The sequence below is a fragment of the Leopardus geoffroyi genome, chromosome B1 (genome assembly GCF_018350155.1).
Source record: "Leopardus geoffroyi isolate Oge1 chromosome B1, O.geoffroyi_Oge1_pat1.0, whole genome shotgun sequence".
In the NCBI taxonomy this organism is placed as follows: domain Eukaryota; kingdom Metazoa; phylum Chordata; class Mammalia; order Carnivora; family Felidae; genus Leopardus; species Leopardus geoffroyi.
The window spans coordinates 129648128-129670272 of record NC_059327.1 but is presented as its reverse complement, the minus strand read 5'-3'; the positions used below and the strand labels follow the sequence as shown (position 1 = coordinate 129670272).

Below are 22145 nucleotides of genomic sequence, written 5' to 3'. Positions count from 1 at the left end.
TAATTTCTAATGCTTTTGCTTGCTTCTCTCTTTTGTTCTTATTTATTTTCCAGAGGCTTGCTAATTTTATTAGTCATTCTACTTAATTGTTCCTCCTTTGTTTTTCTTTTCATTGATTCTTCTTAAGAGTAGTATTTTCTATCTACTGTGTAATTTGGGTAATTCCATTTTTTTTTTCTTGACTTCTAATTTTGGATTTTTTTTTTTTCAAAAACCTCATCCTGTTCCTTTTTTTTAATTTTTTTTTTCAACGTTTATTTATTTTGGGGACAGAGAGAGACAGAGCATGAACGGGGGAGGGGCAGAGAGAGAGGGAGACACAGAATCGGAAACAGGCTCCAGGCTCTGAGCCATCAGCCCAGAGCCCGACGTGGGGCTCGAACTCACGGACCGCGAGATCGTGACCTGGCTGAAGTCGGACGCTTAACCGACTGCGCCACCCAGGCGCCCCTAATTTTGGATTTTTAACTTCACTCTTAGCCTTTACTTCCTTCTAATGTAATCCCTTAAGTCTATATGTTTCCTTCTATAAAAGTACTGCTTTTACTGCATTTATAGGTTTGATAAGCAGTATTTTCACTATCATCCAGAGGTAGGACTTTTATAATTTACAAGTCTATTGTTTATTTAGAAGTACATTTAATTTTGTTCTGTTACTTATCTTTTTGCTATTATTATTGATGATAAGGATGTAGTGGAAAATATGGGTTTGAAATTACAGAGATAGATTCATATTGGAGACAAACTTTCAATAACCAGTATCCTGGCCATTAAGTACAGATTTCACTTTCCAACCACCTGAATCATAGAATGTTAGACATGGAAGGGATCTTTGAAGTCATCCAGGGCAATCCTTATTTTACATTTGAGAAGAATGACATCCAGAGGAGTTGAGTAACTTTTTAAAATCTTTCGGTGCTATTTCCTCAAAAGTCCTGTCTGAGCTATTTTCCTCCATTGTTGCATTCCACTATAGACACTTCAGTTTAATTTTTGTTTTGTGTTTATTTTCATTGTTTTTCTTCAAAATGCACATTTGATAATCCGACTGTAGTTCTGGAATCACGCTTGCAAACTCAAGAAAAACTTAATATGTTTACAAGGGCCTGTAAAATCTGGCCCTCCCTGTCCTTCTAGCCTCATCTTGTTTCAATTTCTCCTGGCTCTCTGCTCTGCCATTGTGACCTTTTCTTCCTGATTCTTCTCTGCCTCCACATACTGCAGGACACTGGCACTTAGCCTTTCTTCCATTCCTTTTACCTAATTAATTCCTATTTGATTTTCAGATCTCAGTCCTTTGGCAGGTCCTTAAAAAATCATCCTTCACCTCCTTGTCAACTGACCTTTAAAATTTGCATAAAATAATGGAAACAGAATCTCTATAAGTTTTTGTTTTTTAATTCGGATATTTAGTTTCACATTTAAGAAAAAATTTGATAATTTGATACAGTACACCACCCACTAGGCTATAAGCTCAATCAACATAGGGACCCGAAGTCTTTATAACACAATATGGATATTTGTTCACTAATAAGTGTTGTCAGGCTAGACCTGAAATCCAACTACAAATCCTGTATCTTTCAAATGTATCAGTCTATATTATCCATAGAAACTCTTTGCAAAGTATTTCTAACATAGGGTTGTTTTCACCTCCACCAAAATTAGGTTCATATATATAAATACCTTAATGCATTTCCAACAAACTGAAGTCAATAAAAATGAATGATAATGAGACATTAGATTCTCATTAACTTATTGAAATTTTGATAATTTCTAAAAGTGTGCTGTGTTGATTTACTTAACATGGTTTTCTTTGTGTTGAAACCAGTTAGGTCATTAAAAACTAATTAAAGTGTACGATTAATCTTATTTTCTGGTTCATGCTATTTTAAAAATAATGTAATTAGTTATAGCATAATTGAAAAAATTCTTAAATCAAAATAATATTTTCCTGGCTAATCAAAGTATAATTTTCTTTTTTTTTTTTAGCCTGGAAAGCATTGCTTACATATTATCAAATACTATTGCCATCATTATCTGCATTATTGAGTGCTCATAAACCCTGTGCTACATTTATAAACTATAATACTAGATTGTAAGCACTTTTCAATTAATATTAAAAAAAAGGTTCTCTGGTCTCAAGGAACGTATAATTAAAAGAGAAATATATCCAAGTAGGAAAATTTTAGAGAGGAAGACAGTGGTGGAGGAGGTGAACCCTAGGCTCTTCTTGTCTCACAAACACAACTAGTTAGCTATCAGATCATCCTAAATAACTTAGTTATCAACCTGAAGACTGACTAAACAAACTCCATAACTAAAGGGAGAAAAAAGTCCACACTGAAGAAGGTAGGAAGGGCAGAGATGTGGTTCAGGAGAGAAACACGGTGCTGCAGAGTGAGGGGAGCCATGGTCATGGACAAGAGTGAGAGAGAGAGGAACATATAGGGAAATACACAAAGAGAGCATTTCCCCAAAGCCATTGGCTTGGAAAATGAGAAGGGCTGAATTTCCTGTGTTCTTGCAACCTGCGGGGCTTAAAGCCTGGAGTTTTAATGGTAAGCCGGAGTGGCTGGGGTAGAGCCTGAAGGACACTGCTCTGATCCTGGAGAGAAGGAGGGCAAACAACCCAGAGGCAGACAGTGTGGAAACAGAGATCTGAAAAATGCTTGGGGCACACAGTGGGGATATTATCATGCTTCTTAGAGCGTGTCCCTGAGAGACAGCATTCCCAGAGACACCTCTCTGGGGAAAAGAGGAACTGCCTGTGCCCATCTCCTCCTGCACACCTCTATATAAACACAGACCCACCTGAGAGAAGCAGCTCAGTGCAGACACTGCGTAACTTGCTAACCCCAAGCCCCACCGGCCCTGTGCTCTGGTGGTACTTCCCTTCTCAGTCAAGCTTGCCTTAGTCCCAGCATGGTGGGCCCCTTCCCCAAAAGACCTGCACAGGACCCTGCCCACCCCAGGTCTCTAAAGCCTGGACTTCTAAAGGTCAGTAGGTTTTACTGGGATGGAGCTCTGAGGGCACTGCACTGCTCCTAGAGAGAAGACAGGCAAAAAACCTAGACACAGTGTGGAAACTGATCTGAAGGATGACAGGGTCACATAGGGAGGAGGTTACAGAGGCAGCATTCAGAGAGATGCCTCTCTGGGAACAAGAGAGTTGGCTGGTACCATTTCCCTCCCCCGCCCCTCAGCATAAACACAGAATCACCCAAGGGAAGCAGCTCAGCACCATCACTCGCTGCTTAATTAGTTTATACCAAGCCCCACATCCTTGTGCTCTGGCAGAACTACCCTTCCTGGTCAAGCTTGCCTGAGTCCCAGTGTGGCAGGGCCCTCCCCCAGAAGACCAGCAGAAACCCCTGCCCACACCATGTCTCCCCACCAGTGAGTTCTGCAGAGCCCCAGTTCAGGTACAGTTGGTGTCAGGTCTCATTTCACAGGCAGAGCAGAGAACATCTAGTTAAAACTCACCACATTCAGGCTTGGGGACCAAACACTGCCCACATTAGGCAAGTAGAGCCTCTGCAGATGACTGATGTGAAGGACAGAGCAGCCAAAAACACAATAGCGTAACACACATGGCACACACCAGAGACACTCCCTGAAGCACCATACCCTGGGAACTATATGACTTCTGCATAAGACCATTATGTTCAGGAGCAGGAGAAATAACTGACTTTTATAACATAGAGAAGGAGGCAGAGACGTAGACAAAATGCAAAGATGGAGAAATTTATTCCAAATAAAATAACAAGATAAGGCCATGGCCAGAGATGTAAGCAAAACTATATAAGTAACATGTCTGATGAAGAATTTAAAGCAACAATTATAAGGATACTCACTGGGCTTGAGAAAAGAATAGAGGACATCAGGGAGACCCTTATAATTGAGATAAAAGAATTAAAAAAGAATCAATCAGAAGTGAAGATTGCAATAAATGAGATTGGAAACACACTTGATGCAATTAACAGCAAGTTAGAAGAATCAGAGAAATGAATTAGTGACCTAGAAGACAAAATTATGGAAAATAATGAAGCTGAACAATAGAGAGAAAGAATTATACAACAGGAGAATAGAGTGAACTCAGTGATTCCATCAACTGTAATACCATTTGTATTTTAGGAGTCCCAGAAGAAGAGAGAGAAATGAAGGCTGAAAATTTATTTCAAAAAATAAAGCAGAAAACTTCCCTACTATTTGGAAGGAAACAGACATCCAGATCCAGGGGGCACAGACAACTCCCATCAAAATCAACAAAAGTACACCAATACTAAGACATATTGTAATTACATTTGCCAAATACAGTGATAAAGAAAGTATCGTAAAAGTAGCAAGACAAAAGAAGTCCTTAACTTACAAGGGAAAATCTATTAAGGGTAACTAGAGATGTCTTAAGGAATTTGGCAAGCCAGAAGGGAGTGGCATATTGTATTCAAAGTGCTGAATTGGAAAAAAATGGCAGCCAAGAATACTCTACCCAGCAAGGCTCTCATTCAGAATAGAAGGAAAGATAAACAGTTTTCCAAACAAAAGCTAAATAAGTTCGTGACCACTAAATGAGCCCTACGCGAAATATTCAAGGGGACTCTTTGAGTGGAAAGGATAGACCAAAAGCGACAAAGACAAGAAAGAATCAAAAAACTCTCCAGAAACAACAAAACAAGTAATAAAATGACAATAAATACATATCTATCAATAAATATTTTGAATGTAAATGGACTAAACTTACATTTAGTCCATTACTAATCCATTACTAGTCCATTACTAATCCATTACTAGTCTATTACTAGTCCATTAAATTACATTTAAATGTAAATGTAAAAGACTGGGGTATCAGAATAGATCAAAACAAAACAAAACAAAAACAAACAAACAAAAAAGACCCGTCTTATGCTGCCTACAAGACTCATTTTAGACCTAAAGACACCTGCAGATTGAAAGTGAGGGGGTGGAGAAATAATTATCACCCAAATGGATGTCAAAAAAAGCTGGAGTAGCAATATTTACATTGGACAAATTAGACTTTAAAACAAAGACTGTAAAAAGAGACCAAAAAAGGGCATTATATGATCATAAAGGGGACATTCCACCAAGAAGATATAACGAAAGATATAACAACTGTAAATATTTATACCCGCATCATGAAGCACCCAAATATATAAAACAATTAATAACAAACCTAAATTGTTATTTTTTTATTAACTGATAATTAATAACACAATAATAGTAGGGGACTTTAACACCCCACTTGATGGGCAGTTTATCTAAACAGAAAATGAACAAGGAAACAATGGTTTTGAATGACACACTGGACCAGATGGACTTAACAGATATATTCAGAATAATTCATCCTAAAAGAGCAGAATACAAATTCTTTTCAAGTACACATGGAACATGCTCCAGAGTGGATCATATACTAGGTCACAAAACAGGCCTCCACAAATACAAAAAGACTGAAATCCTGCCATGCACCTTTTTTGACCATAATACTATGAAATTAGAAGTCCACCACGAGAAAAAAAAAAATTTGGAAAGATCACAAGTACATGGAGGTTAAAGAACATGATACTAAATAATAAATGGGTCAACTAGGAAAGCAAAAAAGAAAAAAAAATACATGGAAACAAGTGAAAATAAAAACACAATGGTCCAAAACTTTTGCGATGCAGTAAAAGCGATCCTAAAAAACAAAGTATATACCAATACAGGCCTACCTCAAGAAGCAAGAAAAATCTCAAATAAGCAACTTCACCTTACACCTAATGGAGCTAGAAAAAGAACAACAAATGGAGCCTAAAGCCAGCAGAAGGAAGGAAATAAGGAAATAATAAAGATTAGGGCAAAAATAGGCAATATAGAACTAAAAATATAATAGAACAGGACAATGAAACCTGAAGCTGGTTCTTTGAAAAAAGTAATAAAATTGATAAACCTCTAGGCAGACTTATCAAAAAGAAAAGAGAAATGACACAATTAAATCAAACAAAAAATGTGAGAGGAGAAATAACCAATACCACAGAAATACAAAAATTAAGAGAGAATATTGTGAAAAATGATCTGCAAACAAATTGGGGAACATGGAAGAAATGGGCAAAGTCTTAGACACATATAAACTACCAAAACAGAAACAAGAAGACATAAAAAACTTGAGCAGACTGATAACTAGCAAGGAAATTGAATCAGTATTCAAAAATAAATAAAACAAACACATAAACAAATAAAAGTCCAGGGCAAGATAGCTTCCCAGGGGAATTCTACCAAACATTAAAGAAAAGTAAATGCCTATTCTTCTCAAACTATTCCAAAAAATAGAAAAGAAAGGAAAACTTCCAAATTCATTCTATGAAGCCAGCATTACCCTGATAAATAAACTAGATTACAGACTGCACTAAAATATAGAATTACAGGCCAATATCCATGATGAGCACAGATATAAAATTCTCAGTTAAATACTAGCAAATTGAATCCAACAGTGCATTAAAAACATCATTCACTTTGGGGCACTTAGGTGGCTCAGTCAGTTGAGTATCCAACTCTTGATTTCAGCTCAGGTCATGATCTCACATTTCATGGGATAGAGCCCCATGTGGGGCTCTGTGCTGACAGTGGGGAGCCTGCTTGTGATTCTCTGTCTCCTCTCTCTCTGCCCTTCCCAGTCTCTCTCTCTCAAAATAAATAAAAACATTAAAAATAATCATTCAACATGATGAAGGGGGTTTTATTCCTAGGTTGCAAGGTGGTTCAATATTTACAAATCAATCAATCTGATATACCATATTAGTAAAACAAAGGATAAGAACCGTGTGATCATTTCAATAGTTGCAGAAAGAAAATGTATGGCAACTTACAACATCCATTCATGATAAAAACCCTCAACAAAGTAGGTTTATAGGAAATATTCCTCAATATAATAAAGACCATATATAAAAAAATCCATGGCTAATATCATCCTAAATGGGGGAAAACTGAGAGGTTTTCTTCTACAGTCAGGAATAAGACAGGGATGTTCACTCTAACCACTTTCATTCAACATAGTACTGGAAGTCCTAGACACAACTATGAGACAACAAAAAAATAAAAGGTATCCAAATCAGCAAGCAAGAAGTCAAACTTCCACTCTTTCTCAGATGACATGATACTCCGTATAGAAAACCCAAAAAACTCCACCAAAAAATCCTAGAACTGATAAATGAATTCAGTAAAGTTCCAGAATACAAAATCAATATACAGAAATCTGTCACTTTCTGTACACTAATAATGAAGCAGCAGAAAGTGAAATTAAGAAAACAATTCCATTTATAAGTGAACCAAAAATAATAAGATGCCTAGGAATAAATCTAACCAAAGAAGTGACAGATGTGTACTCTGATAATATGAAACATGGATGAAACGAATTGAAGATGACATAAAGAAATGGAAAAACATTCCATGCTCATTGATTAGAAGAACAAATGTTACTAAATGTCTATACTACTCAAGGCAATTTACACATTTAAAGCAAACCCTGTCAAAATACCAATAGCGTGTTTCACAGAGCTAGAACAAACAATCCTAAAATTTGTATGGAACCACAAAAGACCCTGAATAGCCAAAGCAACCTTGAAAATGAAAAGCAAAGCTAGAGCCATTACAATTCCAGGTTTCAAGTTATATTACAAATCTATAGTAATCAAAACAGTATGGTACTGGCACAAAAATAGGCACATAGATCAATGGAGCAGGATAGAACCCCAGAAATGAACCCACAACTACATAGTCAATTAAACTTTGATAAAGCAAGAAAATAATATTCAGTGGAAAAAATATAGCCTCTTCAGCAAATAGTGTTTTGGAAAACTGGACAGTAACATGCAAAAGAATGAAAGTGGACCATTTTATTACACCAAACACAAAAAACAAATTCAAAATGGATTAGAGACCTAAATGTGAGACCTGAAACCATAAAAATCCTAGAGGAGAATGAAGGCAGTAACCTCTTTGACATCAGCCATAGCAACTGCTTATTGGATATATCTCCTAAGGCAAGGGAAACAAAAGTAAAAATAAACTATTGAGACTTCTTCAAGATACAAATCTTCTGCACAGTGAAGGAAACAATCAATAAAACTGAAAGGCAACCTATGGAATGAGAGAAAACATTTGCAAATGAAATACCTGTTAAGTGTTAGTATCCAGAATATATAAAGAACTTTTAATACTCAACACCCCTAAAAAGAATAATCTAATTAAAAATGGGCAGAAGACATGAACAGACATTTGTCCATAGAAGTCATGCAGATGGCCAACAGACATATGAAAAGCTGCTTGACATCACTCATCATCAGGGAAATACAAATCAGTGCTACAATGAGATATCACTTCACACTTGTCAGAATGGCTAAAATCAACAACAGGTGTTGGTGAGGATGTGGAGAAAAGGGGACCCTCTTTCAGTGATGGTGGGAATGTAAACTGGTGCAGCCAATGTGGAAAACAGTATAGAGGTCCTTCAGAAAGTTAAAAATAGAACTGTCCTATGATCATGCAATTGCACTACCAGGTATTTACACAAAGGATACAAAAATGCTCTTTCAAAGGATTACATGCACTCCAAAAATTATAGCAGCATTATCTACACTAGCCAAGATATGGAAGCAGCCCAAGTGTGCATAAACTGGTGAATGGATAAAGAAGAAATGGTATACATATACAATGGAATATTAGTCATAAAAAAGAATGAAATCTTTCCATTTGCAGTAACATGGCTGGTGCTAGACAGTATTAAGCCAAGTGAAATAAGTCAGTAAAAGAAAAGCATATACCATATGATTTTCCTCATATGTTAATTTATGAAACGAAACAAGTGAACAAAGGGGAAAAAAAGAGTGGAGGTGGCAAACAAAGAAAAGGACTTTTAAGTATAGAGAACAAACTGATGGTTACCAGCTTGGAGGTAGGGAGGGGGATGGGTAAAATAGATAATGGAGAATAAGGACTACACATGTGATGAGCACCAAGTGCTGTATGGAACTGTTGAATTACTATATTGTACACTTGAAACCAATATTACACTATATGTTAGCTAACTGGAATTTAAGTTAAAGCTTTAAAAATATGGAAAATTTTTGATGTAAATACTAAGTTAACTTTAAGTCATTTAGGAACAGGATGTATGTAAGAATAAATACACTGGAATAATGGAAAATAATCATTAATGCATCTGTAATTCTCTAGGTACCAGAGTCTCTAGTTCCTTTTGTTATGCAGCTATTGGAAAGTTTTGTTTTTCATATAAAAACTTTTCAATAGTCGCATATAATAGATTCTGTATGTTCCAATAAAAAAAGGGAGAACACTTTGCCTCAATTGTGATTACTTATTATAATGCTACAGAAGGAAGTAGGAAATAAACAGTAAGAGTATTAGCAGTTGCAATGTCCATCAGGCTTAACAGTGGCTTTAATGGACAAATACAGGTTGGTGGAATATCAACTTTTTATATTGTTTAGTTTATAGTCCCATTGTCTATTGCCATGCTGCTAAATAACTGAGTGGAATCTGAACCCACTTTTTATATAGTAAAGTCTTGACATTTTTCCTGTAAAGTAAAATAAAGCTTTGTTTCTTGGGAGAGATACTCTCTCTGCTCCATTAAAAATGGTGATATAATGTACATTATTCTGTAATATGGATAAAAACTTACTATTCAATGTTCCACGTTGAAACTTCAGTTCCAAACTGCTTGAGAGGAACAAATCTAACTCTCGTGGGAGAATGTTTCTCCTTGTTCTTGTGTTAGATTTTTATGCTTATAAGCATCTAAACATCCATTCTTGTCACAAAAGCAATCTTCACCAAACATCTGCAGAAACATTTGGAATGCTATTGTTATGAGAGGAATTGTCCGAGTGTACATGCTTTTATAACATACCATTATGGTTGGATTGATAGTCTTGAAAAAAAGAATTCTGAATACAGTATAATGCACTATCTTAATCATCTGTCACTGTATATCAGATAAAATAACTTGTTTATCATAGAACTCTTCAGAATGGAAATGTGAGTCGTCTTCTAGAGTTGCAAGTGTTATGTCACCTGAAAAATTATTCACTTGCAATCAACTTATTTGCTGAGGAAAGCATTATAAACTCTGGGAAGGACTCTCGCTATCTGTAAAACATTTTTTCCTTTTTAGTCTGAAGGCAAAGATCATGTTACTATTATGTTCATTTCCCTCCCCCACTCTCCCTCCTTCCTTCCATTATCAAGGCTAAAACACAATGCGGATTTTCATTTTTCAACTTACCTTCACATTATGTTGTATCTCCTATTTTCTTCAATCATAACTTTCAGCTCTTGAAGTGGAGTAAGGTAGAACACCACCTTGAGTTCAAATAAACAATCACATATACCCAATTTAATTATGGTGCTATCATGTATATAAATAAGTGATGTCATCATTTATATAATAACAATAATGCAATTTATATGTGTAATTTGTATAATACTGTTAAGAAATTTATAGTTTAAAACAACTGATTAAATTTAGCTATTAACTAGGAGCTGGGATCTGATATTATAGGAAAATAACACATGAATAACAAAAGAGCAAGGCAGAATGAACTGTTTTCTGATTGATTGAACTTAAGTTTGAGTGATTACATTAAAACATTTCATATTAGTTTTTAAAATAGATTAAGTGGCAGCCTTTCTGCATTTAAAATAAATTTTACTGACAACAGAGGTAAAACAATTACTGAGAAGTTATTCATGTGTTTTGGAAAATAAGCACAATCTAACCATTGCACTAAATTTTAAATTTTTAGGATTTTGCTGAGTTAAATCAAACAATTTAGCAACTTAAAAGAGTTAGATTGAAAGGATATTCAGTGTGATTTTTAAATAGTCCAACGTTTATAAAATTAAGTAATGAAAACTTTGAGAAAATGGAATAGCTATTCTATGAGATTACTGAGAATGTTGATTCTGCACACTTAATGCCAAAATCTTGGGGCGACTTTGTTAGACAGTTGTACCCCCGTATTTATTCCAAGTCTCTTTATTTCTAATCAAATGTTACTTGCTCATACCTTCTCAAGCCCAGTCTTTTATTCAGCGTCATAGTTATCTCAATTTCACATGCTTCCCAGGGAACGTGTGCCTGGGTCTTGACTATAAGTCTATCCATAAGGTTTTCCTTAGATGTGTTTCTTAATACATTAAATAAATTAAAATATTCAATAAACATCTACATGCAATGTACTGTATAGTTTGCAGTTTTGGGTGGGGAGGCATGAGGAAAGCAGTTGCTGCTATCCAAAATCAGCCTAAAGAGGAAGTTAAAAGGAGAACAACACACACACCCCAAAAAACCCTACAAAGCAAGGTAGAAAACACTTTTTACTGATCAGAGAAGTCTGAATAGATATGCACCATTTAATTTCTGTTGACAAATGCATTTTCATGTGTGTGTGACATGTAGTTGAGTGGGACAGTTTTTGTATCCAGTCATATATGTGTGTGTGTTGGTTTCTCTATAATGAGATTATATCTGTTTCTTGTTTCTTTCACATGTAAAACACACTGGGGAAGATATATTTACCAGGTACATAAAAGCCAACATGAGCTGGAATGTGAAAGAATGTAAAATCAAAAAAATTTCAGTGTTTGTACATCTTGAATCTACCCTAAGGGTTTTCCCACTGGGATGAAATAAGGCTTCTAAATTTATTTTTTGTATGTTTTAAGTCTATTTATTTATTTTGAGAAAGAGAGAGACAGGAGTGGGAAAGGGGCAGAGAATGAGGGAGAGAGACAGGATCCCAAGGGGGCTCTGCACCAACAGCAGTGAGCCTGATGTAACGCTCGAATTCATGAACCTCGAGATCATGACATGAGCCAAAGTCGGACCTTAGCCAACTAAACCTCCCAGCTGCCTCTGTAATCTTTTTTTTTTTTTTTTTTTTTTTTTTTTTTTTTTTTTTTTTTTTAGTTGAAAGACTGGTGTTATTCTGAGGAAAAGTAGTGTGTATTCTTTCTAATATCACGGGAATTAGAACAGTCATTTCTGAGTTGGGATTTTTAAGCCTGGAGCCTCCATATTCTATATGGGCTATAAGTGTTCTAAGCCAGTGGGAAAATAGTTCCTACAGTAAAGGAGGTAAAGGTCAGATAAAGCTGGAGAGGAGTCACAGGGAGAAAGTGAGGCCAAAATGTACTTTCTATTTCCCCACCCCACCCGTATGTGAACTCCCCTACCCTGTTACAGAGTAAGCAGCTATCCTCACTCCCTGGCCTCCCTCAATTCCCTGGGAGTTTATTGTTCAAGGGGAAAATACATCAGGAAGGGAGGTCTGAAGGAGAGGAGAGAGGACCAAAAAGAGTAAGCAGGGCATTCATATTGGGCATTTTCCCAATGTCATGAATGAGACAGTCACTCATTCTATTCATTCTGTTGGGGGGAATAAATAAGGCAGGGTTAGAGAAAGGGATCTTTCTCTCATAGGGAATGGAGTGGAAATTGTTTCCCTTGACTAAGCACAGAGGGAGCATTATAACAATTATCCACAACATGAGCAAAAAGAGAAAAAATGAGAACTTCTCTCAGTGGTACTGGTTTTATGCCTATAGGAAAAGCTGGAAAAATTTCAGGTGAAGAAAGACAGCATTGAAGCTGTCAGGCTGAGTGTGATTGTGGACAATGGTGGTAATTTCTTTAGCAGCATCACAAAGAAACAGGGACATAAACATGCTTAAATCATGTAGACTGGGAATTGATTCAGAGTTTAAAAAGACAAGAAAGATTGCCAATATGCGACCATCACTGCCAATGATGCAAAGTCGTTTGAGTTGTGGATACATTTTCACAATGTACCATACATAAAAAATCACAAAATCATTTTCTGGCCATATTTTACTTCCCATTTGCTGTGTTCTCATTCCCACCCCCCTACTTCTATTATTCATAGCTTTGGTTGCAGATTGAAAAGAGCAAATTCAGCAGAGCCATACTTTTATATAACATAGCTGAGAATAAAGGAAGAAGGTGTGTGTACATAGTAAGAGAAGAACAGATTTGAAATTCAACTGTAATGGTGTTTGTGTTTATACACATTCATTAACTGTTGTTAAGATCTCTATTTCATCAAGTTACATTTTAACACATACAGCCCAAGAGTAATTATATATGCATTTTATTTCTGTGCACCTTGCATGTGTATCATTTACTCTACTTTGACTAAGAGTATGTTTGAAAATTAGAACTTATCTTTACCTATTGATAGAAGTTGATGAGATGCAAGTATTTAATAATCTATAAATCAATTAATCCTATAGAGCTGGTCAATAAAATCATTTATCTTTAGTACTTAGCTACTACTGCACAAAAAGATAGCCTGGTATTTGCTATGCTATGTCTTTTCCTTTATACAATTAAAAAATGTTTATTTATTGATTTTGAGAAAAAGAGATTTTGCCACATGTGAGCAGGGGTGGTGCAGAGAGAGAGAGAGAGAGAGAGAGAGAGAGAGAGAATCCAAGCAGGCTCTATGCTGTCAGCGTAGAGCCCCATGCAGCGCTCAGAAACTCACGAGCCCTGAGATCATGACCTGAGCCAAAATCGAGTCTGTCTTTTCCTTTAATAAACTTCTGTAACTGGAGGCATAATTAATGTAAGGAATATCTTTGATAAAATGCTTTTTATATACAGTAAAGACTCAGTACTTTCACTGGAGAAGATATGGAATAGACTAACTTTTCAGATAAACTGGCATAACATAAGGGGCACCTGGGGGGCTCAGTCAGTTAAGTGTCTGCCTCTTGCCTCTTCCTCTCCCCATGCTGTCTCTGTCTCTTTCAAAATAAATAAATAAACTTAAAAAAAAATGACATGACGTAAAGGGCTTAAAGCCTAAGCTGATTGATATCATACATATTTCAAACAGATTGTCAATATTAGTTGAATAATAACTGTTTTTTGTAGAGTTTAAGATGGAATAAGGCTTCTAGATTTGTATTTCCATAAAAATATTACTATATTACTATTGAAATTAATATCTGCCTTCAAAATTGCAGAAACATAATGTTAAACTTAACTGAGCTTTGAATTTCTACCATCAAAGAAAACTATCAGTGCCTGGGTAATATAGTATTTTGTGTTGATTTAATTATTAAGGAATATATTGAGGGCACCTGGGTGGCTCAGTTGGTTGAGCGTCTGACTTCGGCTCAGGTCATGATCTCTCATTCTGTGAGTTCGGGCCCTGCGTTGGGCTCTGTGCTGACAGCTCAGAGCCTGGAGCTTGCTTTGAATCTGGGTCTCCCTCTCTCTCTGCCCCTCCCCCACTCATGCTCTGTTTCTCCCTCCCTCTCTGTCAAAAATAAACAAACATTAAAAAAAGGAATATAGTGAACGCCTTCCCTTATTAGCTATATGGATGCATCCCCTTATTTAAAAAATGTAAATAAAGTACATATGGACTTGATTTAAAACAGGGTCATTTGGGGCGCCTGGGTGGCGCAGTCGGTTAAGCGTCCGACTTCAGCCAGGTCACGATCTCGCGGTCCGTGAGTTCGAGCCCCGCGTCAGGCTCTGGGCTGATGGCTCGGAGCCTGGAGCCTGTTTCCGATTCTGTGTCTCCCTCTCTCTCTGCCCCTCCCCCGTTCATGCTCTGTCTCTCTCTGTCCCAAAAATAAATAAACGTTGAAAAAAAAAATTAAAAAAAAACAAACAGGGTCATTTGTAGTACCTTTTTCATAGAAGTTGTTACACAATTACGTTGATGATCACAGTAATTACAGTTCCTCACAAGAGACAGATGTTAGTTTTCTAACAATTATAAAATGTGTTCCATTTTTAGAAAAAGTCAAGTTTAGATTGCTGATGCTATTGTAATGATGTTAAGAGAAGAGAGTCTATCTTTCTTGAAAAATTAAGACAAATGTTTTTAAAGGAATTTATTTGAACTGAATAGATGTTTGAAAAAGAATGCTTATCTCTGATATATGAATATCCACGGTAAAGTTTCCTAATTTAACACACAGACATTGACGCCAGGTAATAGACAAAAGAAACATATTCTCTTACTGTGTCAAGTCTTGTCTAACTACCTTATGTTACTAAAGGCTGTATCTGATAGAATTAACCCTGTCTAGTTCCTTATCAAAATTGGAAGTATATTAGACAGCCTAGCCCTTTAAGAAATATGTCTGAAAGCAATCTGCTTTGTTTTTCTGTTTTGATGTCCAGTTGTTCTTTTCTATCTTGTGAACTTGGGCTGCAGCTTCACCTCACCCCTGATGACTCTGACTGGTTTGCCTGCTGGCCCTTTTGCATTCACCTTGTTCCTCATTCCTATTCTGGATTATTTCTGAGTCTGAATTTGGACTCTAAGCTCCAGCCTGGTGAACCTGGATAAAACCATCTTGTTCTGTTCCTACAGGCTTTTCCTCCTCAATCATGATAGCTGTAAACACAGACACTCTCAAAAACTAGGGAGATTTTTTTTCAACATTCTCTGGGAGAAGATTAGGCCTTTTTTTTTTTTTTAACTTTTTTTTTTTAACGTTTATTTATTTTTGAGACACAGATAGACAGGGCATGAACGGGGGAGGGGCAGAGAGAGAGGGAGACACAGAATTGGAAGCAGGCTCCAGGCTCTGAGACATCAGCCCAGAGCCCGACGTGGGGCTCGAACTCACAGACCGGCGAGATCGTGACCTGAGCTGAAGTCGGACGCCCAAACGACTGAGCCACCCAGGCACCCCAGATTAGGCCTTTTTGTAAAGTTACTAATGTATGAGGATTTTATATTAAAAAAACAAATTAACTCATGATGGGAGACCCCGTACTTTTTAAAGACTGTATTCAAGTTTGTTATTGTATAAATTTTAAATTACATAGCAGGGAGGTATGTGTGGTGGTGGAGGTGAGATAAAAACATTTTCAATATTTTAGGTCCAGTCTCTAAGCACCTAACCAAACCCAATGGCTTTGTCCTTCTATTCCCCCTAAACCCCTTGAGAATAGCCTTGATCAGATTAAAGATTGTTTAGCCCCTTCGGATTGAATGCTGACCCTACCCTGTAGGTAGATAATCTTATTATCTAGATGAGTTTTGTAAATCTCTCCAGATTGTTTCTGAACCTTCTTTCTCTCCAGCCTAGACTTCCCTAGCAGCCTTTGCAGCCAGGGCTGTGCTGTCTGCCATTACATATTATAACACTTATTACAAAAGCTAAGTTGAGAATACAAGAGTTTAATTAATGACAATGCTACAAAACATAGGGTGAATCCTCTGTGCAAGGCATGCTCTAGCCTTATGAAGGAGGGTATAGCAATATGCACTGAAAATCGTTTATTTCAGATTCTTTAAAGCATATCATAAAAGTCCAGAGAATTGTCCCTTGGGACATGATTTTGGGCATTAAGAAAACAACTCTAATTCTGGAAGAATCAAAGTTCAAGAGTCATCATGTGATACTTTTTTAGAAATTAGGTGAGGGCAGTGAAAATAGCAAGATAAATGACCACATAAACAAGTTGACCTATTATAATTAATAGAAGAACAAAAAAGGAAGCACAAGTTTTAAAATCTCTTAAAGTGCCTTGAAATAAGATCAAAATGTAATTATGTTAAATAAGCTAAAACACACTTAAAATCTAAGTTTACATATAATGACTGGCTTGTAGGTAAGAATTAGAACAAATGCTGCACATTAAATAATGTAAAACACTTCACATAGAACTTGGAACCAGTTAATGCAGTTTTTCAGTATTTCTCTGGTTAAATGTTATTAACATATTCCCAAAAGTAAAGATCAGAAAACTGGAAACCATCAAAATTCCCTGTGATGTCCACAGGCTAATGTACTTTTGCCTTTAAATATAAATTTTTATCTGTCCTAAGAAAGCACAAACTTTTTAAGTGCCACTTGGCAGTCTTTTGAAAAACAGGCATTTTGACCAAAAATATTGCATTTACTTGAAGACTACTATTCATTTACCATTCAATTTTTCTTCTGCTTTCCCCATCATACCATAAAAAGAGTTTGAGAGCTATCTTTTTAAAAAAATTTTCTTTGATTTTTGGACTCCATCAGTGCTTCACAGCTTTGGTAATATAATAAGTTTCTTGTATGTCATACTTAAAAAGATAATATCAAGAAAAAGCAATATTAAAGAAAATAATCTGTTATAAGTTGATTTCTATATAGTTGCATTTTCTCAATTGTGCGATAATTCTAAATATTTTAAGAATGGTGCTAAATTTTTAATTCTCTAAATTTTTAAAGAAATAATTATAAAATCACCCTTTCCTTGACAAAATGGTGGAATACAACTTGACTAATCGCATCATACACTTTTTGGATCTGCATCTAGTCTTTCCACTGCTCAAGTTTCTATCCATAAAAGAGATATATAATGAAAAAAGAATTATTACAAGGGAAATACAAGGGATACAAGGGATTTTCTCAGTAATACCAGCAAGGTATACTTTGCTATGGATATATACAAAAATCTTTATTCAGATGATATTCCACATGCTTTGAGAGAGAAAAGAACCACAGTGGTTATACAACTGAAACAGCTTTGGGCAGAAACAGAACCAATTGTGAAGATGTTTGAAGATCCAGAAACTACAAGGCAGGTGCAGTCAATCAGATGGTTAGATGCTGTTTGACTACACAGAGGACAAGCATAGTTTTAAACAGGAATATTTAGATACACTCTACAGGTCTGCAAGATTCCAATATGAATGTGGGAATTATTCTGGAGCATCAGAGTATCTTTACTTCTTTAGAATGTTGGTTCTAGCAACAGATAAAAATGCTTTGAGTTCACTCTGGGGAAAACTGGCCTTTGAGATCATAATGCAGAATTGGGATGCAGCTACGGAAGACCTAACATGATTAAAAGAGACCATAGGAAATAATTCTGAGTTCCCCTACTTGAGTTTCTTCAAGAGCAAGCATGGCCATCCACTGGTCTCTGTTTTCGTCAACCACCCAAAGGGTGTGATAACATTACTGATCTCTTCCTTTACCAGCCACAGTATCTTAAAGCAATTCAAACAGTGCATCCATATTTTCTATGCTATTTGACTACAACCGTTCATAGCAAAGATATTTGAAAACACTGAATGGTGCTAAAAGATCTGGTTAAAGTTATTCAACAGGAGTCTTACACATATGAAGACCTAATTACAGAATTTGTTGAATGCTTGCTTTCATGTTAACTTTGACTTTAATGGGACTCAGAAAAAACTGAATGTGAATCAGGACTTGTGAATGACTTCTTGGTGGCTTGTCTTGAGGATTTCATTGAAAATGCTCATCTCTTCATATTTGAGACTTTTTGTCGCATCCACCAGTGTATCATCATTAACGTATTGGCAGACAACCTCCAGAAGATACATGGCTCCAGAAGAAAGGTGGATTGTAAATTTGATTAGAAATGCTAGACTGGATACCAAGAATTCTGAATTAGGTCATGTGGTTATGGGTAACAATACAGTCTTACCCTATCAGCAAGTGACTGAAAAGACCAAAAGTCTTTCATTTAGAAATCAGATATTGGCCATGAATATTGAGAAGAAACTTAGAATAGTAGGTCAGAGGCTCCTAACTGGGCAATGCAGGACTCTGGCTTCTGTTGAGGAACTGTAGAAGACAAGATGAAAAAACTATAAAATAAAGATGAAATAAAAAAATCAGTATATAAAGGATGATATACATTTTAGAAACAACATATTGAGTATAAATTTTGGGGAATTTGAATAAAATTGGCTGTGTTTCAAAAAAAAAAAAGAAAAGAATATAATAAACGTCCAAGTACAAAATAATTTAAAAAATTACTGAAATCATGAGAAAAATTAAGCCAGGTTATTTTTTATTTCAGTGTTTGTGTTTTTTTCTCTCAAACCTCGCAACTTATTCTAATATTACATTATTTTGATAGTAATTTTAAAACCAATATTTATTGGATGATAACTATTTATCAGGTCACGTACTATATGCTATATATTCCTTACAACATACATCCTTACAAAATCCATATAGTTTGCGTGATTTTCTTCCCTTTACAAATGAGAGAATAATGCCTTAAAAGGTTAAGAAAGTCAACAAAGTCATGATATTGTAACTGTTAGTAGATATTAAGCCCAGCTTTTCTCCCAGAGTTCATGCTTTACCTAATAAACAATTTATTCATTGTACCATAAGATTTGTTCTTTTGTTTTGTTTTTAAGGAATCTATCTAGTCAGCCAACCAGTTTTGAAAGATTGTATTAACTCATGACTAATTTGTTTTGATGTTTCCATGTAATGAGACATTTTATGGAGATGACATTTTATGTAGTGTCAGTATATCAAACATGACTGAAAAGAAGTAACATTTATCTATGAGTCCTCTATAAGTATTCTATCCTATAGAATTCTATTTCAGTGCTAAAATTATTTTGGTTTAGGAATCTTCAAATTATATCAGGTGAGTCCATCTTTGTTTTAAGAAGACTTGATGTCCTAGGGAAAAAAAAATGAAAGATAAAATCATTCAAAATGGATTCTAAATCAGGTTTTAGTACTTGCCGTATTACCAGTATTATTAGTATTATTAGTATTATTAATACTTGCCGTACCTAATGGATAGGTAGTAAATATTAAGTTAAATTAATGAGCATATTAATTAATTAGTTTAAATTATTCCTATATAGAGCCTTTTTTTTTTTTTTTGGAGCATTTAAGAAGTTTTGTTTTTGAATCAAATTTTTCTGTAAGTGAGAGAAGGCCAAGTCCTAGTTGCTTAATCAGAGTGAACGTTAGGAGTAGGGCTGCCTTGAGGCAGCTGTATTTAGAAATAAACAGAGCTCTCAATTTTTGGCATCTCTTAATGTCCTGGCTCCATTTTTTGCTGTGTTAGACTCCAGTCTCCGGCTTTGCATGGTAAGAAAATGGCAGCAGTAGTTGAAACACCCTACATCCTTCATATTTCTGTCCAAAGGCAAGTACTACTTTTTTCATTCCCAGTACCTACAGCAGAAGGCTCATGGTGTTCTTTTGGTTCTGATAGCATAAATATACACTAGTGAACCAATCACAGTGCTTAACAAAACGGTAGTCCTGATTTAAGTATAAGTGAATTCCACAAAATATTTTTGAATTAAATGTGAGGAAGAATGTTTTCCCTCAGAGGGAAACTGGGATATGGTTTCATGAAGGATAATTAGATGCTAGCTGAGAAAAACAATAGTTATCTGCTGTAGCCTTCAAGGATAACATATATGACTTCATTAATTTGAGGATTATAATTTTCAGTTTCTTAAATGCCTAGTTCTTACTCATCTCAGAAAATTATGTGTTCATAAGAAAGAGAAAAAAATTATCTTAAAATGCCATTAATTTGGTAAGTCATCAAGTTATACAAACTATCTTTTGCCATACTTTGATGAGTTATTATAAAGAATCATAACTTATCCTGGTGCCCTAATTTAATGGAAAGTGTGCAGTGTGTTCATCTTTTTTATTGTTAATTCTGCACTTCTTGAGATTCTGATTTCACGTTATCTTTTTATTTCATACACAGGAATTTCTATATCAATTCACAGTGGGTACCACAATATGAACTTGTGGGAACTCAGTGAAATGGAACCCGATCAGTTTAAATTTCTTTTAAGTATTTCTGTCTGGCTTTAATAATGTACAATTAATATAAAAAACCATTTAGCTTTTATCAGTTAGTCAAGATCTTTGGCCTAGTTTCGAAAGTTGGTCTCCTGGGCATAATGGACATAATTGAAACTCCTGTTAAATTTTTCATTTTAATGAAAATATTAAATGACTTGTGGAGTAGCATGGTAAATTTGCAGCCCAGATCTCAGAGGGCTGGGCTGTGATTTCATTCTTCTGTCTTCTACTATTTTATCTCAACATTTACAAAGTTTATTAAAACGATTTCAGTCCAGTCCTTTGGCTTTGTTTTTATATCATTGCTTTCCAGGGTGACTTAGTTTTTTATTTTATTTTCATAATTACCTCTTTATAATTGAAAACTACAAAAGGGCATAGTTATCAATGGGAAGCAAAATATGCACTGAATACTTCTGCGTTTTTTTTCTTTTCTCAACTGTGGATTGAATACAGCAATATAGGGTGATATGCTTGGCACTACAAAGAACTATGGATTTTAAAAAGTTCTAATTTTTAGGTTCAGAATATAATGAACTACAGTTATTTTTAAAACTAGTTTTAATATTTTCTGGTAGATAAAATTGAATACAATTGAAAGTACCCTTTAGTATTTAGGGTATGTATTTAGAATAAAATGATAGTTCCTGAGTACATTTCTTTCATTTGGAAATTATAAAGCTTTTTACTTTGCTTTTGGCATTGTATGTCTTTTTCAGATTATGTTTAATATTCTTGTGAGTCTACATTAAAGTAGGAAAGGGCACAGGATAAGAGGGAAGGATAAAATTAAATCTTACGAGGAAGAAAATTTTAATTCTGCATTTCTATAAATTCACCTGTTTTATGGCATAAAAGTGAGTAGGCTTAAAATCCAATGATTAAAAACCTTCATTAAGTAAATTTAGCTGAAGATATTTAGATAAATTTCTGTAGAAAGAAAACATAAATTTTGCCAATTAATAATATGTTCACTTTTGTTTTATTCTTTAATAAATACATATAGTACTTATTAATAGTGTTTACTATATCCCAGAGACCAAGCAAGAAGAGTCTCAAGCAAGCTGTGAACATTTCTTATTTGATATTCACAATACGCTTGCAGAGTTTATAATAGGGTCTCATTTTACAGAAAGTAAATTCTCAAATAAGTAGCTCACCTAAGGTCACATAAGAATTGGAGTCAGAATTCAAATTTTTGATATGGAATCCGAAGCCTGCCTTTAAATCTATATTGACTCATATTATCACCAAATGTTCCCAAATCTAAGTCCCTAAGTAGCTATTTGTGTGAAAGATAAAGTAAAACATATAAACAGTATTTTTAGGTATTGTAGAGAAATGTTGTGATTTAAGATGAATGATTTTAAAATAAATTTATTATTAGAGGGGAAGAAACGAACAAAGACTTAGGCCCTAAAAGTGGAAAAATTGGGGAAATATAATTTTAATATTTTAATTATTATATAAAG

The 22145-nt window shown here is 35.2% G+C and overlaps 1 protein-coding gene and 1 pseudogene across 3 annotated transcripts in view; both read left to right on the top strand.

The window, feature by feature from the left end:
* CCSER1 (coiled-coil serine rich protein 1) overlaps positions 1-22145 on the top strand; it is a 1315617-nt gene that overhangs the window by 1077569 nt on the left and 215903 nt on the right. The gene's annotated exons all lie outside the window — the stretch shown is intronic.
* LOC123595318 lies at positions 15692-18656 on the top strand (annotated as a pseudogene).